Source organism: Entelurus aequoreus, linkage group LG27 (genome assembly GCF_033978785.1).
Source record: "Entelurus aequoreus isolate RoL-2023_Sb linkage group LG27, RoL_Eaeq_v1.1, whole genome shotgun sequence".
Classification (NCBI taxonomy): Eukaryota; Metazoa; Chordata; class Actinopteri; order Syngnathiformes; family Syngnathidae; genus Entelurus; species Entelurus aequoreus.
Genome location: NC_084757.1, coordinates 30,165,634 through 30,189,662, shown reverse-complemented (window position 1 = coordinate 30,189,662; position 24,029 = coordinate 30,165,634).

Genomic DNA, 24,029 nt, shown 5'->3' with positions numbered 1-24,029 from the left:
GATGGACATCTGCACCCGAAGCTAACAAAGAGCATATTTCCTTCGTAGAACAATCTTCTAAAGTATTATGTGACCAAATACAAACAAATGCTAGTTCACGATCATATAAGAAAATGGTACACAATATAATTTACCACACTAGAAAAATGTTGTCTGGAAAACAACCTTGTGTTAAATGCTGCCAAAACTCAGAGATCATCGTAGATTTTAGGAGCTCTAAAAAACCCACACACTCGCCATTACAAATCCAATCCAATCCAATCCAATCCAATCCCCTTTATTTATATGGCACATTTAAAAAAACCAATAGAAGTTTCACAAAGTGCTGCACAGAAGTTAAGACAAACATGCTAGAAGAGTCAGTAATATAAAACATTTAACTAAAAAAAGAATAAATACATAAAAATACATCAGATAAAATAAAATAGACTAAAAATCACACGACTCTCATGCTGGTTTAAAATATGTTTTAAGACGTGATTTGAAACTCGTTAAAGAGGGAGCCGTCCGAATAGCAAGAGGGATATTGTTCCAAGGTTTTGGAGCCACAGCAGAAGATGCACGATCATCTCTGGATTTTAAACGGGTTTTTGGGACGACAAGAATAAACTGATCAGCTGACCTCAGAGACCTTGTGGGGGTGTAGATTTTTAAAAGGTCTGACATACACTATATTTCCAAATGTATTTGGCCACCTGCCTTTACTCACATATGAACTTGAAATGCCATCCCACGGAATTGTCCAAAATGTTTTGGTATCCTGGAGCATTCAAAGTTCCTTTCACTGGAACTAAGGGGCCAAGCCCAACTCCCGAAAAACAACCCCACAGCATAATTTCTCCTCCACCAAATTACCCACTAGGCACATTTCAGCCCAAAATGTAGCGTTCTCCTGGCAACCTCCAAACCCAGACTCGTCCATCAGATTGCCAGATGGAAAAGCGTGATTCGTCACTCCAGAGAACGCGTCTCCACTGCTCTAGAGTCCAGTGGCGACGTGCTTTACACCACTGCATCCCACGCTTTGCATTGGACTTGGTGATGTATGGCTTAGATGCAGCTGCTCGGCCATGGAAACCCATTTCAGGAAGCTCTCTGCGTACTGTACGTGGGCTAATTGGAAGGTCACATGAAGTTTGGAGCTCTGTAGCAACTGACTGTGCAGAAAGTCTTTGCACTATGTGCTTCAGCATCTGCTGACCCCTCTCTGTCAGTTTATGTGGCCTACCACTTGGTGGCTGAGTTGCTGTTGTTCCCAAACTCTTCCATTTTCTTATAATAAAGCCGACAGTTGACTTTGGAATATTTAGGAGCGAGGAAATTTCACGACTGGATTTGTTGCACAGATGGCATCCTATGACAGTTCCACGCTGGAAATCACTGAACTCCAGAGAGCGACCCATTCTTTCACAAATGTTTGTAGAAACAGTCTCCATGCCTAAGTGCTTGATTTTATACACCTGTGGCCGGGCCGAGTGATTAGGACACCTGATTCTCATCATTTGGATGGGTGGCCAAGTACTTTTGGCAATATAATATTGTGGCACTTATCCGTTAAGAGATTTAAAAACAAACAACAATATTTTAAAATGACTTCTAAAATGAACTGGGAGCCAGTGATGGGATGCTAAAATGGTGGTAATGGGTTCATGTTTTTTAGTGCCAGTTAAAAGGCGAGCGGCAGCATTTTGGACTAACTGCAATCGAGCGATTGAGGCCTGGTTCATTCCAGCGTAGAGGGAGTTGCAGTAGTCCAAACATGATGAAATAAAAGCATGGTTACCCGCGCGAAGTCGTTAAAAGATAAAACTGATAAAAAAAACTACAAACCCCGTTTCCATATGAGTTGGGAAATTGTGTTGGATGTAAATATAAACGGAATACAATGATTTGCAAATAATTTTCAACCCATATTCAGTTGAATGTGCTACAAAGACAACATATTTGATGTTCAAACTGATAAACTTTTTTTTTTGCAAATAATCATTAACTTTAGAATTTGATGCCAGCAACACGTGACAAAGAAGTTGGGAAAGGTGGCAATAAATACTGATAAAGTTGAGGAATGCTCATCAAACACTTATTTGGAACATCACACAGGTGAACAGGCTGATTGGGAACAGGTGGGTGCCATGATTGGGTATAAAAGCAGCCTCCATGAAATGCTCAGTCATTCACAAACAAGGATGGGGCGAGGGTCACCACTTTGTCAACAAATGCGTGAGCAAATTGTTGAACAGTTTAAAAAAAAAACTTTCTCAACCAGCTATTGCAAGGAATTTAGGGATTTCACCATCTACGCTCCGTAATATCATCAAAGGGTTCAGAGAATCTGGAGAAATCACTGCACGTAAGCAGCTAAGCCCGTGACCTTCGATCCCTCAGGCTGTACTGCATCAACAAGCGACATCAGTGTGTAAAGGATATCGCCACATGGGCTCAGGAACACTTCAGAAACCCACTGTCAGTAACTACAGTTGGTCGCTACATCTGTAAGTGCAAGTGAAAACTCTCCTATGCAAGGCGAAAACCGTTTATCAACAACACCCAGAAACGCCGTCGGCTTCGCTGGGCCTGAGCTCATCTAAGATGGACTGATACAAAGTGGAAAAGTGTTCTGTGGTCTGACGGGTCCACATTTCAAATTGTTTTTGGAAACTGTGGACGTCATGTCCTCCGGACCAAAGAGGAAAAGAACCATCCGGATTGTTATAGGCGCAAAGTTGAAAAGCCAGCATGTGTGATGGTATGGGGGTGTGTTAGTGCCCAAGACATGGGTAACTTACACATCTGTGAAGGCGCCATTAATGCTGAAAGGTACATACAGGTTTTGGAGCAACATATGTTGCCATCCAAGCAACGTTACCACGGACGCCCCTGCTTATTTCAGCAAGACAATGCCAAGCCACGTGTTACATCAACGTGGCTTCATAGTAAAAGAGTGCGGGTACTAGACTGGCCTGCCTGTAGTCCAGACCTGTCTCCCATTGAAAATGTGTGGCGCATTATGAAACCTAAAATAGCACAACGGAGACCCCCGGACTGTTGAACAACTTAAGCTGTACATCAAGCAAGAATGGAAAGAATTCCACCTGAGAAGCTTCAAAAATGTGTCTCCTCAGTTCCCAAACGTTTACTGAGTGTTGTTAAAAGGAAAGGCCATGTAACACAGTGGTGAACATGCCCTTTCCCAACTACTTTGGCACGTGTTGCAGCCATGAAATTCTAAGTTAATTATTATTTGCAAAAAAAAAAAAAAAGTTTATGAGTTTGAACATCAAATATCTTGTCTTTGTAGTGCATTCAATTGAATATGGGTTGAAAAGGATTTGCAAATCATTGTATTCCGTTTATATTTACATCTAACACAATTTCCCAACTCATATGGAAACGGGGTTTGTACATCGTACAACGGAGTTAACCTGCTCTTCCAATTTAAAATAATTTTCGAACTTAAAACGAAGTGGGTTTTAAATAAGTCATCAGGGGGGTCCAGGTCACTGGGGGGAGCATTCTGTTTGACTTTGGAGTCAAATAAAATAATTTCCGTCTTGTTCTCATTTAAGTTTAGAAAGTTTACCGCCAACCATGCTTTTAATGTCCTCCAGACAATTTAAAAGCGATTTTAAACTCGTGTCACTTTTCTTTTTTAAAAGGGACATAGATTTGGGTATCACCCGCATGAGGATGATATTTTAGATGGCCTAAATAAACGGCGAGGTGGTGGAGACTGTGCAGCGTGTTAAACACTTAAGTATTTACCTCACCAAAGATCTCAAGTGGTCCCTAAACATCTCGCACCTGGTGAAGAAAGCCCATTAAAGACTGTTTTTTTGCTAAAGAAACTGAAGGGGGTTGGACTACGCTCTCATATTCTGCTAAATTTTGTACTGGTGCACAATTGAGAGCATCCTGTGCCAGTGCATCTCCGTCTGGAACTCCAGCTGCACGGAAGAAAACAGGGAACAGCTGTTTAGTGTGGTAAAATCATCACAGAAGATATCAGGCCCGACTTGAATACAGTGTACCTTGAACGCCTCATATGGAAAGACATGCATAAGCAGAGACATGGCATATCCTGGCTACCACATGTTTGCGCCTCTGATCTCAGGAAAGAGATGCCTGTTCATTAAAACTCAAACAAATAGACCCAAGAGCAACTTTTTTCCCAAGGCTGTGGCCCCCGTAACGTCATTTTCACCCCCCGTCCCTCCTCAGTGTTTCCCACACATTCATTTATTTGTGGCGGACCGCCACGAAAGAATTAAGGCCGCCACAATTTTTTATTTTTTTTTGTCCAGCTTCTCAGGCAAATCATACAGTTGATGTAGATGCCCATATCGGCTGTTCAGATTTACTTTACAAAAGAGAAGTGTAGGATCACGATTTTTGGAGCTCTTTGTTCAGTGGATCAGATGTTTGATGACGCTTTATGTCTATCTACCACCACTACTGTTTTCTGTTTATTTGTTACTGACTGTGGCAGGACACCTCTGCCTCTGTTTCACTTTATGTTGCTGGTAAAAAATATGGTTGTAGTAGTAGGCTAAAGTTAAATTATTTAGTATGCACTAATTAAAGGGGCAGAGCTTTAAGAGACATTTTAGCTTGTATATTTTTATAAGATATATATTTTTGTAAGAACCACAATTAATAAATCTATTTCAGTGAATAACTTATATAAATATGTACATAAAGTGTTGTAATTATATTGTAAAATGGATGGATGGATGGATGGACGTTTAAAACAAAACTGTTATTATTAATTAGTAAGTATACATTTTTTGAACCTTTTTAGAGAAAATCATATCATTGTAGTAAATTATGCAAATTACTTGATGATGTCATGGTGACCACACCCATAGCCACGCCCCCACCACCACAGGTATCGTGGCAGTTTACGAGAAGCACTGCTCCTCCTACCATCCCTTGTCCCACACACACACTCCTAACTAGAATTGTACGGTATACCGGTACTAGTATAGTATCGCAGTACTAACGAATCAAAAACGGTACTGTACTCTGTTTGAAAAGTACCGGTTCCCGGGCATGATGTCACGTCGTGTCATTGCTGGTTTTACGAGCAGAGGAGCATGTTCGGCAGCGCACAATCACGGAGTACTTACAAGCAGACACAGAAAAGGGAGAACGGACACATTTTGGCCTAAAAACTGACGATAAATGTGAAGCTATGACACTGAAACACCCTCGGGAAGAGGTGCTTGCGAACATCCATCCCCAGTTGGCAGTGTTTTAACTACTTTTAAATCACTAATCCTCGACTCCATGGCGACAAATAAACTAAGTTTCTTACAAGTATCATCCCTGCAGAACAATGAATAGCTAAACATGCTTCACTACACACCGTAGGAGGATACAACAGCTCACCGGCGTCACCGCTAACAAAAGATAGCGCGCCTGAATGTAAACAAATGCCATGGGTGGATCTACACCTGACCTCCACTGTAATGATACCAAGTACAATACCATATCTAGTCAATACTACTATGATTACATCAACATTTTTTATCGTCACAAAATCTTTTTTCGTTTAAAAAAAAAATTTATATTATGTTTATAATCTCAGGAAATACGTTCCTGGACACATGAGGAGTTTGAATATGACCAATGTATGATCCTGTAACTTCTTGGTATCGGATTGATACCCAAATTTGTGGTATCATCCAAAACTAATGTAAAGTATCAAACAACAGAAGAATAAGTGATTATTGCATTTTAACAGAAGTATAGATAGAACATGTTAAAAGAGAAAGTAAGCATATATTAACAGTAAATGAACAAGTAGATTAATAATCAATTTTTACAGTTTGTCCCTTATAATTTTGACAAAATAATAGAAGGATAAATGACACAATATGTTACTGCATATGTCAGCAAACAAATTAGGAGCCTTTGTTTGCTTATTTACTACTAAAAGACAAGTTGTCTTGTATGTTCACTATTTTATTGAAGGACAAAATTGGTCTTCGATTGCAATAAGAAACATATGCTTAATGTACCATAAGATTGTTCGTTTAAGTAAAGCCAATAATGCCATTTTTTCGTGGTCCACTTTATTGTACACTTATACCCACCCACCGCTCAACACACGCAGACATTGCAGTCATGTGGCGAACCCAGAATTTACCGTATTTTCCAGACCATGTGACCCGTGAAAAAACGTCCGACCGAAACTCTCTAATAACTAAAGTTCCATGGGTGAATAATGTAAACGCACCACACCGATATGTTTTAGCGCTTTCATGGCGAGTTTACTGACAGAACTTTACATTAAGAACTTTACACTACTTTATATTACAAATGGCAGCAGCGTAGGATGAATGTCCCATAACAAAAAGATAGACAAAAAGAAGAAGCTTATCAACTATGGCAGGGGTCACCAACGCGGTGCCCGCGGGCACCAGGTAGCCCGTAAGGACCAGATGAGTAGCCCGCTGGCCTGTTCTAAAAATAGCTCAAATAGCAGCACTTACCAGTGAGCTGCCTCTATTTTTTAAATTGTATTTATTTACTAGCAAGCTGGTCTCGCTTTGCTCGACATTTTTAATTCTAAGAGAGACAAAACTCAAATAGAATTTGAAAATCCAAGAAAATATTTTAAAGACTTGGTCTTCACTAACTGACAAAGAAACAGATAACAGATTTGGTGTCCAGTTCAAAGTGTGACATGATTTATTTAAAAATTTGAGAGTTTACTTTTGTATTTTACATGAGTTATTTGTACATACATGGTGCAAAGTAATTCATGATTTGTTAAAAAATGTTAGTGGCTAGCTAGTTAAAATGGGATATTGTGATTTCACAAGACTGTCGTAGAAGTGATCATTTGAAAATGTTCAATTTGAAAAATGTGCACTTAGAGAAAATGTAAAAATAAAGTGTTGCATATTGAAATGTATCTGTTTCTATATATATTTATTGTGAGAAACCATTAAGATGATCAGTGTTTCCACAAAGATAAATATAATTAATTATTAATAATAACAATAACAATAGCAAAAGTTAAAGGTAAATTGAGCAAATTGGCTATTTCTGGCAATTTATTTAAGTGTGTATCAAACTGGTAGCCCTACGCATTAATCAGTACCCAAGAAGTAGCTCTTGGTTTCAAAAAGGTTGGTGACCCCTGGACTATGGCATCTGCACGGACTACAAAGACGGATGTGCGCAAATTTTCAGGACTTATGCAGATCCCAAATACAGATCAGCAGGTACCAGACGGTAAGAAAAGTTGTTTTTGCATAATATTGCGAAACAAAACACCGGATAATATGTCTTACCTTATACACACACCATAATAATACTGGTATGTTGAAGCACAGTACAATCCATCAAGCGGTGCGGCTTCATAGCTTACCAAAGTCGTACTAAAACATTTTGATAGATTTTTGAGCGCCGTGTGTAATGTTCTATTTTTTCAATGGAACATATGAAATGTTGGTGTTGTTTACTTGAGTCATATTGCAGTCGACACGTATCTCTTATGTGTGACTGCCATCTGCTGGTCACAATCATGATTTCACCATGTACCAAATAAAATAGCTTCGAGGTCGGTAAGCACAGCCAAAAATATTCCATAAATTAGGCGCACCGGGTTATGAGGCCCATTGTTGAGTTTTGAGAAAATTAAAGGATTTTAAGTGCACCTTATAGTCCGGAATATACGGTACTCCTTGCCCTTTAAATTCCCCCTCATATTTCAATATTCTCTCCACGCGCAATCAAACAATCCAATGCAATAGTAATAAACAGAAAAGTGGGTATGCAGTTACTCAGAATGAGAATCGTGTCTTTAAAAATAAATTGCTATTGAGAGAAAGGTTCCTGTGTCTTCTTGTGTTACGTACAACTTTCATAATCAAGAGCGTTCTATCTATTCTTAACCCTTGTATTATGTTGAAAAAAAAATGACATTGATTATGTTGCGGGTCATTTTGACCCGTACTGTGTAAATGCACTCAAAACAGTCAAGAAAACAGGTTAAACCAATAACAACTTTAATTTAAGTTACATAAACATTTAGAAAAGTGACATACAATACATTTTTAATTCCAACACTATATTTAAAGGCCTACTGAAATGAATTTGTTTTATTTAAACGGGGATAGCAGATCTATTCTATGTGTCATACTTGATCATTTCGCGATATTGCCATATTTTTGCTGAAAGGATTTAGTATAGAACAACGACGATAAAGATTGCAACTTTTGGTATCTGATAAAAAAAAGGCTTGCCCCTACCGGAAGTAGCGTGACGTAGTCAGTTGAACATATACGCAAAGTTCCCTATTGTTTACAATGATGGCCGCATGAAGTGAGAGAGATTCGGACCGAGAAAGCGACAATTTCCCCATTAATTTGAGCGAGGATGAAAGATTTGTGGATGAGTAAAGTGCAAGTGAAGGACTAGTGGGGAGTTGAAGCTATTCAGATAGGGAAGATGCTGTGAGAGCCGGGGGTGACCTGATATTCAGCTGGGAATGACTACAACAGTAAATAAACACAAGACATATATATACTCTATTAGCCACAACACAACCAGGCTTATATTTAATATGCCACAAATTATTCCTGCATAAAAACACCTGCGTGTTTGTTATGCTAGCTCCTAGCTCCTCTGCTAGCTCCTAGCTCCATAGAACACGCCAATACAATTCAAACACCTGATCAACACACACAATCACTCTGGCCAAAAGACCGTTCACCTAACCCAAGGTTCATAAAGCTTATATATTTTTAAAAAGTTACGTACGTGACGCGCACGTACGGTACGGTACGTGTTATGCTAGCTCCTAGCTCCTCTGCTAGCTCCTAGCTCCATAGAACACGCCAATACAATTCAAACACCTGATCAACACACACAATCACTCAGCCCAAAAGACCGTTCACCTAACCCAAGGTTCATAAAGCTTATATATTTTTAAAAAGTTACGTACGTGACGCGCACGTACGGTACGGTACGTGTTATGCTAGCTCCTAGCTCCTATGCTAGCTCCTAGCTCCATAGAACACGCCAATACAATTCAAACACCTGATCAACACACACAATCACTCAGCCCAAAAGACCGTTCACCTAACCCAAGGTTCATAAAGCTTATATATTTTAAAAAAGTTACGTACATACGCAAAAAAAAGTTGCGCACATACGGTCAAGTGATCAAATGTTTAGAAGCCAAAGCTGCATACTCACAGTAGCACGTCTGCGTCTTTGTCATCCAAATCAAAGTAATCCTGGTAAGAGTCTGTGTTGTCCCAGTTCTCTACAGGCGTCTGTGTATCGAAGTCAAAAGTCCTCCTGGTTAGAGTCTCTGTTATCCGAGTTCTTCCATCTTGACTGCATCTTTCGGGAATGTAAACAAAGAAGCGCCGGCTGTGTACTGTTGTGGCTGACTACGTTCGAAAAATACGTCCATTTCGCACCGACAACTTTCTTCTTTGCTTGTTCAGCTTCCTTCTCCATAATGCAATGAACATGATTGAAACAGATTCACGAACACAGATGTCCAGAATACTGTGGAATTATGAAATGAAAACAGAGCTTTTTCGTATTGGCTTCAATGTGGAAGGCATACCCGTGTTCCCCGGGCTACGTCACGCGCATACGTCATCCTCAGAGGCGTTTCGAACCGGAAGTTTAGCGGCAAATTTAAAATGTCACTTTATAAGTTAACCCGGCCGTATTGGCATGTGTTATAATGTTAAGATTTCATCATTGATATATAAACTATCAGACTGCGTGGTCGGTAGTAGTGGCTTTCAGTAGGCCTTTAAGAAATACTTTAACTTCAATTTTAACTTCATCCCAGCGAACTTCTACATTTTCAATGTTCTCCAGATTTTCTTCAACATTTTCAATGCTCTCCACATGATGGACAGAATGTTACTGTGTGCTTTCTGCGACATCTGTACATTTTGCTGGCATTCCATTTCTGGTCGATTGCAGTCCACAGGACATAGGCATTGTAAGCAGACACGTCCACAATGTTGTAGAAAATCACCAAAGGCCAACGGGCTGTCTTGCGCTGGCAGCTGTATGTTGCTGTGACTTTGTCCAGATTGTCAACTCCTCCTTTGGTGGAGTTATAATCCAGGATCATTTGTGGCTTCATGTCTTCTCTTGTGCTCAGAGATGCATCTGTGTGCATTGTACTCATTACAAGAACATTCTTGTTTCTCTTTGGGCAGTATGAAACAACTGTTGCTTTCTCAGTGAAAGCAACAGTTGAGGAATGCAGAGGTCTGCCCTGCATCTTCAGAATTTCGGTGGGAAGTTCTGGCTTATTTCTTCTGACTGTTCCCAACATGGTCAGCTTTCTCTTCTGAAGTTCATCTCCAAGGCGGTAGGATGTAAAGAAATTGTCACATGTGATGTTATGACCTTGCAGCCCTTCACTCATTTCCAGCACCACACGCATCCCCTGATTCTTCTCAGATGTTCCTCCAGGTAGCTTTCCAGTGTATACTTGCATATTCCATGCATAGCTGGATTTTGCATCACAGGCTGCCCATATTTTGATGCCATACTTGGCGGGCTTGTTGGGCATGTACTGTCGGAAAGGACAGCGCCCCCTGAATGGAACAAGGCGCTCATCTACAGTAACATGGGCCTTCCATTCTCTTCATTCCATAGACTTGCAGTGGCTTCTCCCTTTGACCTGTACACTCCAGCTAATAACAGAACTTCAATGTAAGCATGCAAGTCAGTCTGATCCAGTGGCTTCCATTTCTCTTGAAACACACGTCTCCCCTCCAAGTTGGTAATTTCCAGTATAATCCTCTCTATTGGTGGGGATATGAAGAGCTGAAATGCTGATTGAATCTCATCAACTCGTGTGACAGCAAATCTTGTAGGACCGGGAGTCATTTTGATCACATTGGAAGATGATAGTCTGCCTCGGCTTGGGTGTGGTGATGTTGACCATTTTATATTACCGTCCTTAGATGCCCATGTCCCCTCTGTGGATTATGATTGCTGCATTCCTTGGTTTTCATCTGTTGGAGGAACAACAGCAGACTCGTCCTCTGAATCCTCCTCATCGTAGGAAAATTGACAATCTGGATCAGCAACAAAATTGTTCTGTGTCTCTGAAAAATCCTCTGTTTCTGGAATCTCTTCCTCTACATCACTATCCCAGTTAAAAATCAGGGATAAAGCCTCCTCAGATGTCATCATTCTGGAGATCATTTTTGGTGAGTTTGTCAAAGAGATGACATGAGAACAGTGACAAGGACAAGTGTGAGAAAGTTCCCTCTCTTCACACACCTGACTCTGGGTCTCAGAGGCAATCAAACTACAAACAATTGTACATCAAAGTAAAAAGTACATCATAGAGACATGTTTATTTTGGATCTGAACAGCTGTTTACCCACATCAAAGCGCCTGGGTCAAAATGACCCGCAACATCATCTTTGTATACAATTCTAGACAGACATTCCACTACACATCAAAGTGTCCAGATTTTACACACCAGTTCATGACCCTAGATGAGGAAAAGTCACCAAACGTCAGCAAGAAAAAGAAAGGATAACCAGTACTTTGATCAACACAAAAACTGAAATGGGTCATATTGACCCTTAACATAATACAAGGGTTAACAGTGTCTGGGCTAACAAACAGTTCTCATGTGCTGTCAGCTGCAGTAAATTATTTCAAGCACGAGGAGCGAATGTCAATGGGAATGCATTTGAATGGTGTCCCATGATTTATGACCATTAATAGAGGGCTCTTATGAAAGAGAAACAAATAAAGAAGGCTCCTTATTAAGGCTGCACAAAAGATATCATGGGAGAGCGACGTGATCCACACACAGACAATCTTCCACAATGACTGCGACAGACACGGACTGTTCTATTTTGAGAACACAAAATTAGAGACATTGCGGTAGAAAGAAATGTGTGAATGGTGACATTTGCGGATATGAGAACAGCTGATGGTGCCGCTGAAAATAATTTTCAAGAGGAAAAAAAGGAACTTGTTAGCCTATCAGAAGCAAAATCCTTGCGAAATGAATTAAATACATCTTTTTTTCTGTGTTTGTAAACCAAAAAAATAGGCATAAAATGTATCTTTCGTTGCATTTGTGTGAAGTAAACAAAATAATGCTACTAAGTGCATGATTTGTGGGGATTTTATCCTAAAAAAAATGGTTATTTGGGTCAAAATGTAAATGATACGACTTTTTATTAGTTTGGATTTGGAGGAACAGACTAATGCTAATAAGAAAAACAAAATGGAGAAGTAGGCTAACACTAATAAAGTATTGCTTTTTGTCAATCAATCAATCAATGTTTATTTATATAGCCCTAAATCACAAGTGTCTCAAAGGGCTGTACAAGCCACAACGACATCCTCGGTACAGAGCCCACATACGGGCAAGGAAAACTCACCCCAGTGGGACGTCAATGTGAATGACTATGAGAAACCTTGGAGAGGACCGCATATGTGGGTAACCCCCCCCCCCCCCCCCCCTCTAGGGGAGACCGAAAGCAATGGATGTGGAGTGGGTCTGACATAATATTGTGAAAGTCCAACACATCAGCGAAAGTCCAGTCCATAGTGGGGCCAGCAGGAACCATCCCGAGTGGAGACGGGTCAGCAGCGTAGAGATGTCCCCATCTGATGGACAGGCTAGCGGTCCACCCCGGGTGGGGAGCAGAGTAGAAAAGAAAAGAAAAGAAACGGCAGATCAACTGGTCTAAAAAGGGAGTCTAATTAAAGGCTAGAGTATACAAATGAGTTTTAAGATGAGACTTAAATGCTTCTACTGAGGTAGCATCTCTAACTTTTACCGGGAGGGCATTCCAGAGTACTGGAGCCCGAATAGAAAACGCTCTATAGCCCGCAGACTTTTTTTGGGCTCTGGGAATCACTAATAAGCCGGAGTTCTTTGAACGCAGATTTCTTGCCGGGACATATGGTACAATACAATCGGCAAGATAGGCAGGAGCTTGACCGTGTAGTATTTTATACGTATTTTTCGGACTATAAGGCTCACTTAAAATCCATTTTTTTCCTCAAAACTCGACGGTGCACCTAATGTACGGAATAATTCTGGTTTTGCTTACCGAGCTCGAAGCAATTTTATTTGGTACATGGTGTAATTATAAGTGTGACCAGTAGATGGCAGTCAAACATAAGAGATACGTGTAGACTGAAATATGACTCAAGTAAACAACACCAACATGTTATATGTTCCATTGAAAATATAGAACATTACACACGGCGCTCAAAAATCTATCAAAATGTTTTAGTGTGACTTTGGTAAGCTATGAAGCCACACCATTTGATGGATTGTACTGTGCTTCAACATACGAGTATTATTATGGTGTGTGTATAAGGTAAGACATATTATCTGGCATTTTGTTTCGCAATATTATGCAAAAGCAACTTTTCTTACCTTCTGGTACCTGCTGATCTGTATTTGGGATCTGCATAAATCCTGAAAAATTACGCGCGTCCGCCTTTGTAGTCCGTGCCAACACCATTGTCGATAAGCTTCTTCTTTTTGTCTATCTTCTTTTTATGGGACATTCATCCTACGCTGTTGCCATTTCTAATATAAAGTAGAGTAGAGTTCTTACTTATATCTGTCAGTAAACTCGCCATGAAAGCGCTAAAACATACCGGTGTGGTGAGTTTACATTATTCACCCAAGGAACTTTAGTTATTAGAGAGTTCCGGTCGGACGGTTTTTCACGGGACACATTTCCGTTGTTGTTGTTTCCGGATGAGAAGATGCTGCTCTGTTATTGATTGAAGTAAAATCTGACTGTCATTAAAACAGTTAGCGCTATCTTTTGACACTTCTTCCACTCCCGTCCTTGCACGCTACACCGCTACAACAAAGATGACCGGGGAGAAGACGCTGCCGAAGGTGAGCCACGTAAATAAGACTGCCCACAAAATGCTGCATCCTGAAGCGACTGTCAGAAAGCGGCTTGAAGATGATCTGTAGAACATAATCTATGCAACATTTTGACCAAAGAACCACCATTACATGTTATGTAGACCACAAGGAAGTGTTTTACATTTAGAAAAAAAATAAAATAATAATATGACTCCTTTAATGCATCCTATGATCTGGTGCGCCTTTTATATGAAAAAAGATTTAAAAAATAGACCATACATCGGCAGTGCGCCTTATAATCCGGTGCACCTTATGGTCCAGAAAATACGGTAAATGTTTCTAGATGATTTGTGGGGTTTTTGTCCTAAAAAAAATATTTTTTTGGGTCAAACTGTAAATGATACCACTTTTTATTAGTTTGGATTTGGAGGAACAGACTAATGCTAATAAAAAAATAAATAATGGAGGAATAGGCTAACACTAATAAGTAGGGATGTCCAATAATATCGGACTGCTGATATTATCGGCCGATAAATGCTTTAAAATGTAATATCGGAAATTATCGGTATCGGTTTCAAAATTATCGGTATTGGTTCCAAAAGTAAAATGTATTACTTTTTAAAACGCCGCTGTGTACACGGACGTAGGGAGAAGTACAGGGCGCCAATAAACCTTCAAGGCACTGCCTTTGCGTGCCGGCTTTTCACACACACAAGTGACTTGGTCAACAGCCATACAGGTCACACTGAGGGTTACCGTATAAACAACTTTAACAGTGTTACAAATATGCGCCACACAAACAAGAATGACAAACACATTTTGGGAGAACATCCGCACCGTAACACAACATAAACACAACAGAACAAATACCCAGAACCCCTTGCAGCACTAACTCTTCCAGGACGCTACAATATACACCCCCCACTACCCCCCCCCCCTCCACCTCAACCTCCTCATGCTCTGTCCCAAATTCCAAGCTGCTGTTTTGAGGCAAGTTAAAAAAATAATGCACTTTGTGACTTCAATAATAAATATGGCAGTGCCATGTTGGCATTTTTTTCCATAACTTGAGTTGATTTATTTTGGAAAACCTTGTTACATTGTTTAATGCATCCAGCGGGGCATCACAACAAAATTAGGCATAACAATCTGTTAATTCCACGACTGTATATATCGGTATCGGTTGATATCGGAATCTGTAATCAAGAGTTGGACAATATCGGTATATTGGATATCGGCAAAAAAGCCATTATCGGACATCTCTACTAATAAGCTATTGCTTTGTAGGTGTCCATGCACTAAATTAGTCCGATTTCTCAAATAGTTTGGCTCTAAATAAGCATCCTACAACCCATTGAAACATCTTATTCTGATTGTGTTCGGTATTTGAAAAGTCGTACTAACACACCTCTGCTTAAAAGACCTAACCTCGAATCCGGTGTCGCACCTCCCGTTTATCTCAAAAATCCTAAAAAAAATATGTTGCACAGAAGCTAAATGAACACTTAGCGTCTAACAATCTCTGTGAACCCTTTCAGTCCGGTTTCAGGGCAAATTACTCTACTGAGACAGCCCTCGCAAAAATGACTAATAATCTATTGCTCACGATGGATGCTGATGCGTCATCCATGTTGTTGCTTCTTGATCTCAGCGCTGCTTTCGATACCGTCGACCCTAACATTCATATAGAACGAATCAAATCACGTGCTGGTATGTCCAACTTAGCTTCTTCTTGGTTTAACCCTTGTGTGGTGTTCGGGTCTGTGGGACCCGTTTTCATTTTTTATTAAAAGAAAAATGATACAATTAATTAATCTGAGACTCACTGACTTTGGCTCATTTTCTGTGAAGAACATATATCAGAATACATATTTAATGAACACACACCATACACCGCCCCTACACATTTCTATTACATATAAGATGTCCGGGTCCACTGGACCTGGGGCTAATAGAAGTGTGGAAATTGATGTTCTGTGTACCACACGCATCCACCCACCCACACACACACACACACAATCACACACACACACACACACAAATCAGGCCTAGACAGGAGGAGGACAGAGTGTAGGTACACAGAACATCAGAGGGTCAAATGTGCGAGAAAATGAGAGCAGACAGTGTTGACAAACAATGTTGCAACCTTGTGTGGGAACCGCAGGTGCAGAAACACAAAAGGAGAATCCCTGTGGGATGCAGAAACTGGCAGAGAAATTTTCCGTGCAACGTTCATATTGTTGTTACTCGGCCAGCGTTTGTGGGTCTGATGGACCCGTTGAATTTTGTGGCTTTTAATGCCTCACAATCAAACACTTTTATTTGAAAATACTGAACAGATGTTTACCTTATCCCAATAAACATCTGTTCAGTATTTTAAAATAAAAGTGTTTGATTGTGAGGCATTAAAAGCCACAAAATGCAACGGGTCCATCAGACCCACAAACGCTGGCTGAGCAACAACAATATGAACATTACACAAGGGTTAACCCCTATCTCACTGAAAGGATGCACTTTGTATCCCAGGGGTCACCAACCTTTTTGAAACCAAGAGCTACTTCTTGGGTACTGATTAATGCGAAGGACTACCAGTTTGATACACACTTAAATAAATTGCCATAAATAGCCAATTTGCTCAATTTACCTTTAACTCTATGTTATTATTAATAATTAATGATATTTATATTTGTGGAAACTGATCATCTTAATGATTTCTCACAATAAATATATATAGAAACAGATAAATATCAATATGCAACACTTTATTTTTATATTTTCTCCAAGTGCACATTTTTCAAATTGAACATTTTCAAATGATCACTTCTAAGACAGTCTTGTGAAATCACAATATCCCATTTTAACTAGCTAGCCACTAACATGTTTTAACAAATCATGAATTACTTTGCACCATGTTTGTACAAATAATAACTCATGTAAAATACAAAAGTAAACTCTCAAATTTTTAAATCATGTCACACTTTGAACTGGACACCAAATCGGTTATCTGTTTCTTTGTCAGTTAGTGGGAAGCCTGGCATTGCATGCTGTTAACTAGTGTGTTGTACTCTGGTGTGTAACTTGACACTGCAACTCTGAGTGAGTCTTGCAGATGTGCATCAGTGAGGCGTGTTCTGTGTTTGTTCTTGATGAAGTTCATGTCAGAAAAGGCTGATTCACAAAGATAAGATTTTTCCTCATTGTTTGCGGAACCTTCTTAATCTTTTGGACATATTTTCACAGCAATTTGGCCTGAAGCTTAATTATGATAAATGTAAAATGTTAAGGATCGGAAATCTAAAGGGAACGTCCTTTCGAATGGAATGCAAAGTGCCTGTTTTGTGGACAGATGGACCAGTTAACATACTTGGTGTTGTTGTCCCAGAAAATCTGGAAGATCTAGGCTCAGTAAATTATGATAATCGACTAAGAAAGCTGGACAAACTTATGCAATTATGGAAAGGGAAATCCCTAACCTTGTATGGTAAAATGTCTATTGCCAACTCGTTAATTATTCCTCAATTTATTTATTTGTTTTTGTCATTACCAGCTCCATCACAAAACTTTTTTAAGATTTATGAGCGGAGGGTCTTCGATTTTGTCTGGAACGGCAAACCAGAAAAGATTAAAAGAAAGGTTTTGTACAAAGAGTATGAATATGGGGGCCTGAAACTTCTCAACCTTGAAGCTATGTGTCTGTCTTTAAAAGCATCAATTGTTCCAAAGATATATTTAAACATTGACTGGTACACAAATGTCCTGTTGGACAAAAAACATGTACTGTATCAAAAGAAATTGTATCCTTTTTTACAAGTGATCCCCTCCCAGAGAGTCTGCTGGGAAACATGGCGGGGTTCATAAAGGAAACAATCCACTCATAGTGGTGTTTTCAATTTTATGTGCCAGGAAAAAGAGACGATATTTTGCAGCAGTTAATATGGATGAACTCTAATATTGTAATAGATGGAAAGCCTTTCTTTTGGAAAAATGTGTTTGAAAGAGGAATCATTTTTGTCAATGATATTATCAATGAGAATGGTAAAATTATGAAGTATGATGAACTTAGAGCTATGTATGGTGATGCTTGCTCAAGCTTTTCATTTTATCAACTAACTGGAGTAATTGGGAAAAGATGGAAACAAATAATTAATTATGGAACTACTAAATTATTAGTTTGTAAACCTCTATTAAGAAATTCTAGTTGGCAAAAAGGAACTAAAATAAATAGAAAAAGATATAATTTGTATTTAATAAATAAATCTTTGAAGGCTGCCTCATACAACACAAATGGAAAATGGGAGGACTTTTTTGACTGCCCGTTGCCATGGGATGCCATATTCAAACTAATCTATAAAACTTCTATCGATGTGCAAAATCGTTATTTTCAAATTAAAATTATTTATAACTTCTTACCCACAGGGAAAATGTTAAAATTATGGAATATGACAGAGTCAGATGATTGCCGATTTTGTTGTCAGGAGGGCGTGGTTAAGAGGAGAGTATATTTACAGCTAGAATTCACCAACTCAAGTATTTCATATATATATATATATATATATATATATATATATATATATATATATATATATATATATATATATATATATATATATACATATATATACATATATATATATATATATATATATATGTATGAAATACTTGACTTTCAGTGAATTCTAGCTATATATATATATATATATATATATATATATATATATATATATATATATATATATATATATATATATATATATATATATATATATATATATATATATTTATTTATTTTATTATACATATAAATAAAATAAATACTTGAATTTCAGTGTTGCGGAGGCTATCCAGTAGATGGCAGCATTGTCCTGTTTAACTTCTCCGTTCATGAATGAGTATATCATTTCGGCCACCGTGTTCAATGGAGAAGTCTGTTCTACAAAATGTACAGGCAACATACACCTTCCCCTTCAAACTGTCCTGGATGAACTGAAATTCTTGTTTCCATTCGTTTTGGAACTTGCAAGCATATTTCTTCATCTTGCTCGTCGACGGTGTCGCCACGTCTGTAACTTCCTCGTTCTTCTGCTTCGTCTCCTTGTTGTGTGCGCAGTTGTGCACTCTACTCTCTAAAAGCCGTAGATGTTATGACGTCATTGGGCAGGCAAGCTGTTTATATTGTGGGAAAGCGGACGTGAGCACAGGCTGTCCCCACTCAGGTCCGCATTGAGCTGGAGGGGGCGTGGCCTCCAGCTCCGGCTGAATACCGGGAGTTTGTCGGGAGAAAATTTCTGCCCGGGAGGTTATCGGGAGAGGCGCTGAATACCGGGAGTCTCCCGGTAAAAACGGGAGGGTTGGCAAGTATGATGAAACATCAATTAACAAAACTAAGACAACCAAAATAGAAATGAGATGAACAACATAAGAATGTGAATATAAAAAGGTAAAGATCCACTAAGGACTGGACTCTCACACTATTATGTTAGATCCACCATGGACTGAACTCTCACTATTATGCTAGATCCACTATGGACTGGACTCTCACCATTATGTTAGATCCACTATGGACTGAACTCTCACTATTATGTTACATCCACTATGGACTGGACTCTCACCATTATGTTAGATCCACTATGGACTGGACTTTTACAATATTATGTTACATCCACTATGGACTGGACTCTCACAATATTATGTTACATCCACTATGGACTGGACTCTCACAATGTTATGTTACATCCACTATGGACTGGACTCTCACAATATTATGTTAGATCCACCATGGACTGGACTCTCACAATATTACGTTGTGGCTTGGTCTCTGCATATACATGAGTGAAGTGGACAGTGAAGAGTAGGTGAAAGTAAGTTCAGTTCAGGATGTGACAGTCCAAGTGATAGATCAGTTTGTGTTTATGAACCTGATGGCAGAAGGGAAAAAAACAGTACTTGTGGCGGGAGGTTTTGGTCTGAGGGGAGAGGGTCAAATAGTATGTGTCCAGAGTGAGAAGGGTTGGCTGCGATCCGGCCTGCACACCCTCAAGTCCTGGAGGCATACAGGTCTTGGAGGGATGGGAGATGGCAGCCAATTACTTTCCCAGCAGAGCGTATGATTCACTGCAGTCTGTGTGTGTCCCTGGCTGTGGCCTTCGGATACCACACATCCTCACCAAGGTGGTGAGGATGCATTCAATGTGTAGAAGTGTTGGCAGCTTGAGTTTCCTCAGCTGCCGCGGGAAAAACATCCTGTCCTGGGCCTTTTTGTGAGAGAGCAGATGTTTAGTTCCCACTCCAGCTGCTGGGTGATGGTGGAGCCCAGGAAGGGGAAAGAGTTCCCAATGGAAGTCTTAAGGTGAGGGGGACGGTGGAGCTGTGGCTTTCCTGAAGTCCAAGATCATCTCCACTGTTTTCTGGCCGTTTAGTTCCAAGTTGTTACGGCTGCACCTGGACACCAGACAGTCCACCTCCCATCAGGAATACTGCTAATGCTATTAAGCTATTGCTGGGTCTCAAACCAAAAAAAAAACCACATTGGCGGAATTGGCTAATGCTAATGGACACTGTTAAATAGGCACAGATATTATCAGCATGGGCCAAGAAAGTAAAAATGGAGGTATATGCTAATTTTTATTTAAATGCCAAGACAAATAAATTGAGAGGAGTAAGCTGATGCTAATGGGCTAAACAGACTTTCAAACTAATTGGCAATCAGGCAAAGCACAGGCAAAGAATCAAATTGGAGGACTAGGTTCATGCAAATCTAGTTAATGGTGTGTTACATGCCAAGAAAAGATAGGTTAAGGCAAATAGGCTAACTTAGTTTTTAACACAAATTGGCACATTAGTAGGCTGTAGCAAACTAAACAAAATAGAGGAATAGGCTAATGCTTTAAGGCTAATTTAATTGGCACGGGGGTGTTATCGTGAAACAGAACGCATGCATCTGCAAAGTTTTGAAGCAAAAAACAAACAAACAAAGAAATTCTTGGACAATAGACATAAATAATCACAAATACGTGGACATTATTATGTTGGACGATAGTGACAGCAATGTGAATCATAAGTGCTTCAGTTCCACTTTATGACGACATAATCCTGCACATGAAGTATGAGGGCTATGGTAGACTTTCACTTCTCATCCCACAGCACTGAAAGTCCACTGACGGGTTCCTGAGTAAGAACTCTTGTGGTCACTGAGCTATTTCCCCCTGTGCCCCACTTCAACACTTTTAAAACAGCTTAGCACACTTCAACACTGACAGTTCATTAATGAGACTTCTAAGTCACTAGAATGGCAGGAAGGTTGGTTATGGAGCTCGTTTGGATGCTAAAAAGCACTGCCTGAAAGTCCTCCAGAGGTCATAATCATGGTTGCCAACTCCCTGGAAAACAAATTAGGAACATGAATGTTCCATTTTTTTATTTAGTTGTGAAAGAGTTAAGAGAAACAAGAGAGTATAGTATAACTACTAGGGGTGTAACGGTGCACGTATTTGTATTGAACCGTTTCGGTACGGGGGGTTTCGGTTCAGTTCGGAGGTGTACCGAACGAGTTTCCACACGAACATATTAAGCTAAGCTAAAGTCTTAACAAGCTGCTCCGCTTTCTGCCTCTGTCAGTAGCCTACACAGCACCCAGCATTGTCCCACCCACACAACCATCTGATTGGTTACACGCAGAGTGGAAACAGCCAATCAGCAGTGCGTATTCAGAACGCATGTCGTCAGTGCTCCAGCATTGTGATGAGAGGGTAGGTGTTTAACAGGTGAGCATCAGGCAGCGGACTCTCCCCAAATTATAATAAACACCTCCCAGTCAACTACTAGTAACATCACTATGAGCCCGTTGACGTTCTAGAAACCTAAACGGCAGCTCAGCTCGCTCGCAGTCCTGGCTTGAGGTGAAGGCTAATTAGCTTTTAGCGTAACGTTAGCTCATTTTGCGGTGTGTGTGTGTGTGTGTGTTATGGACAGCAAAGCCCTGTCTGTCTGTTATTTCACTTTACCTTTTTCTGTGAAGCAGCAAAAAAGGACATTATGTTTAATGAAGAGTTTCTGTCTCTGATAGTTGATATAATAATGTAACTGCATCATTAAGCCTACATGAACTCCATGGTGTTCAGGGATGAATAGTCTCTCCTATTGCTATTGTACTATTTTTTCAGCTATAGTTACATGAATCATTAGTAATGGAGCAGCCTAGTTTTGAATGGCAGGGTCCCTGCTATCACATGTTGATACAAATATAACATTTACATAATAAAAATCAACTACAGGCTTCCCAAATGCTGTAATAAATTAAGCATGATGAGTTGACTTGAAACATTTTAATGTTGCACTTTTTATATGTCGAAGAAAAGTTTTGTCATTTTATTTAATCCCGAGCAACAATTTGAGGCAGTTTAATGTGGATTACCGTAGGCAGAATTATTATAGTGTTCCCAATGTTAAAAGGATAAAGCCATTGTTTACAAATTTGGTAAATAAATAACCAAAAAATGTATATTTTGTTGTATTCTTACTGTACCGAAAATGAACCGAACCGTGACCTCTAAACCGAGGTACGTACCGAACCGAATTTGTTGTGTACCGTTACACCCCTAACTACAGTAGTTTTATGATGTATATAATGTAATCATATTGCACATAATTTTTCTTGGAAAGTGGACTTCTACAATATCTCCTTCCAACTACTTCTTCTTCAAATACACCATCTGCAACTTCTCCATTCTGTCATGAATAAATGTTCACTTCCCATCCAACATGATGGAGCTTGGGAGGTGCTGCAAAGTGGAAGGGGTGAAACTGCCCAAAGATAGGTGTGCCTAGCATGTGGAATTGTATTCAAAAAGACTTGAGGCTGTAATTGCTACCAAAGGTACAAAACCCAAAACCAGTGAAGTTGGCACGTTGTGTAAATGGTAAATAAAAACAGAATACAATGATTTGCAAATCCTTTCAACTTATATTCAATTGAATAGACTGCAAAGACAAAATATTTAAATTCCCAACAGAGAAACTAGAATTTAATAGCAGCAACACATTACAAAAAAGTTGGCACTGGGGCATTTTTACCGCTGTGTTACATGGCCTTTCCTTTTAACAAAACTCAGTAAATGTTTGGGAACCGAAAATACCAATTTTTGAAGCTTTTCAGGTGGAATTGTCTCCCATTCTTGCTTGATGTACAGCTTAAGTTGTTCAACAGTCCGGGGTCTCCGTTGTGGTATTTTAGGCTTCATATTGTGCCACACATTTTCAATGGGACAGGTCTGGACTACAGGCAGGCCAGTCTAGTACCCGCACTCTTTTGCTATGAAGCCACGCTGTTGTAACACGTGGCTTGGCATTTTCTTGCTGAAATAAGCAGGGGCGTCCATGATAACGTTGCTTGGATGGCAACGTATGTTGCTCCAAAACCTGTATGTACCTTTTAGCATTAATGGCGCCTTCACAGATGTGTGAGTTACCCATGCCTTGGGCACGAATACACCCCCATACCATCACAGATGCTGGTTTTTGAACGTTGCGCCTGTAACAGTCCGAATGGTTCTTTTCCTCTTTGGTCCGGAACACGACGTCCACAGTTTCCAAAAACAATTTGAAAGGTGGACTCGTCAGACCAAAGAACACATTTCCACTTTGCATCAGTCCATCTTAGATGAGCTCGAGCCCAGCGAAGCTGGCGGCGCTTCTGGGTGTTGTTGATAAATGGCTGAAAATAAGTTTTCCCTTCTTAAAAAAACAGCACCACTGGTGTACGGTCTGTGTTACATCATATAATAACAACAATTCTAAAAAATATGTAATTACTACAGTACTTACTAGTAACACAGATTTGTAAGTACAATTTATTTATCCTTCTTTCAAGAAAATAATGGACAATTATGCAAATTATATGATGGTGTCATATTGACCACGCCCATAGCAAGGCCTACCGCCACAAGTACATTGGCAAGCAGGGGGAAACCCTCATTTATCACTATACTTCAAAAGCATCTATCTTGTATGTTAATATTTTTCTTACCTACCATTTTTCTGATTAATTTCAATTGATTAACCCTTTTCTAACATTCCACACTACAAAACAAAAGTATGAATGATTTGTGCTGATCATCTCAGATTATTACACAAGGCTCAAACATCAAGACACCGTGACCCTACAAGG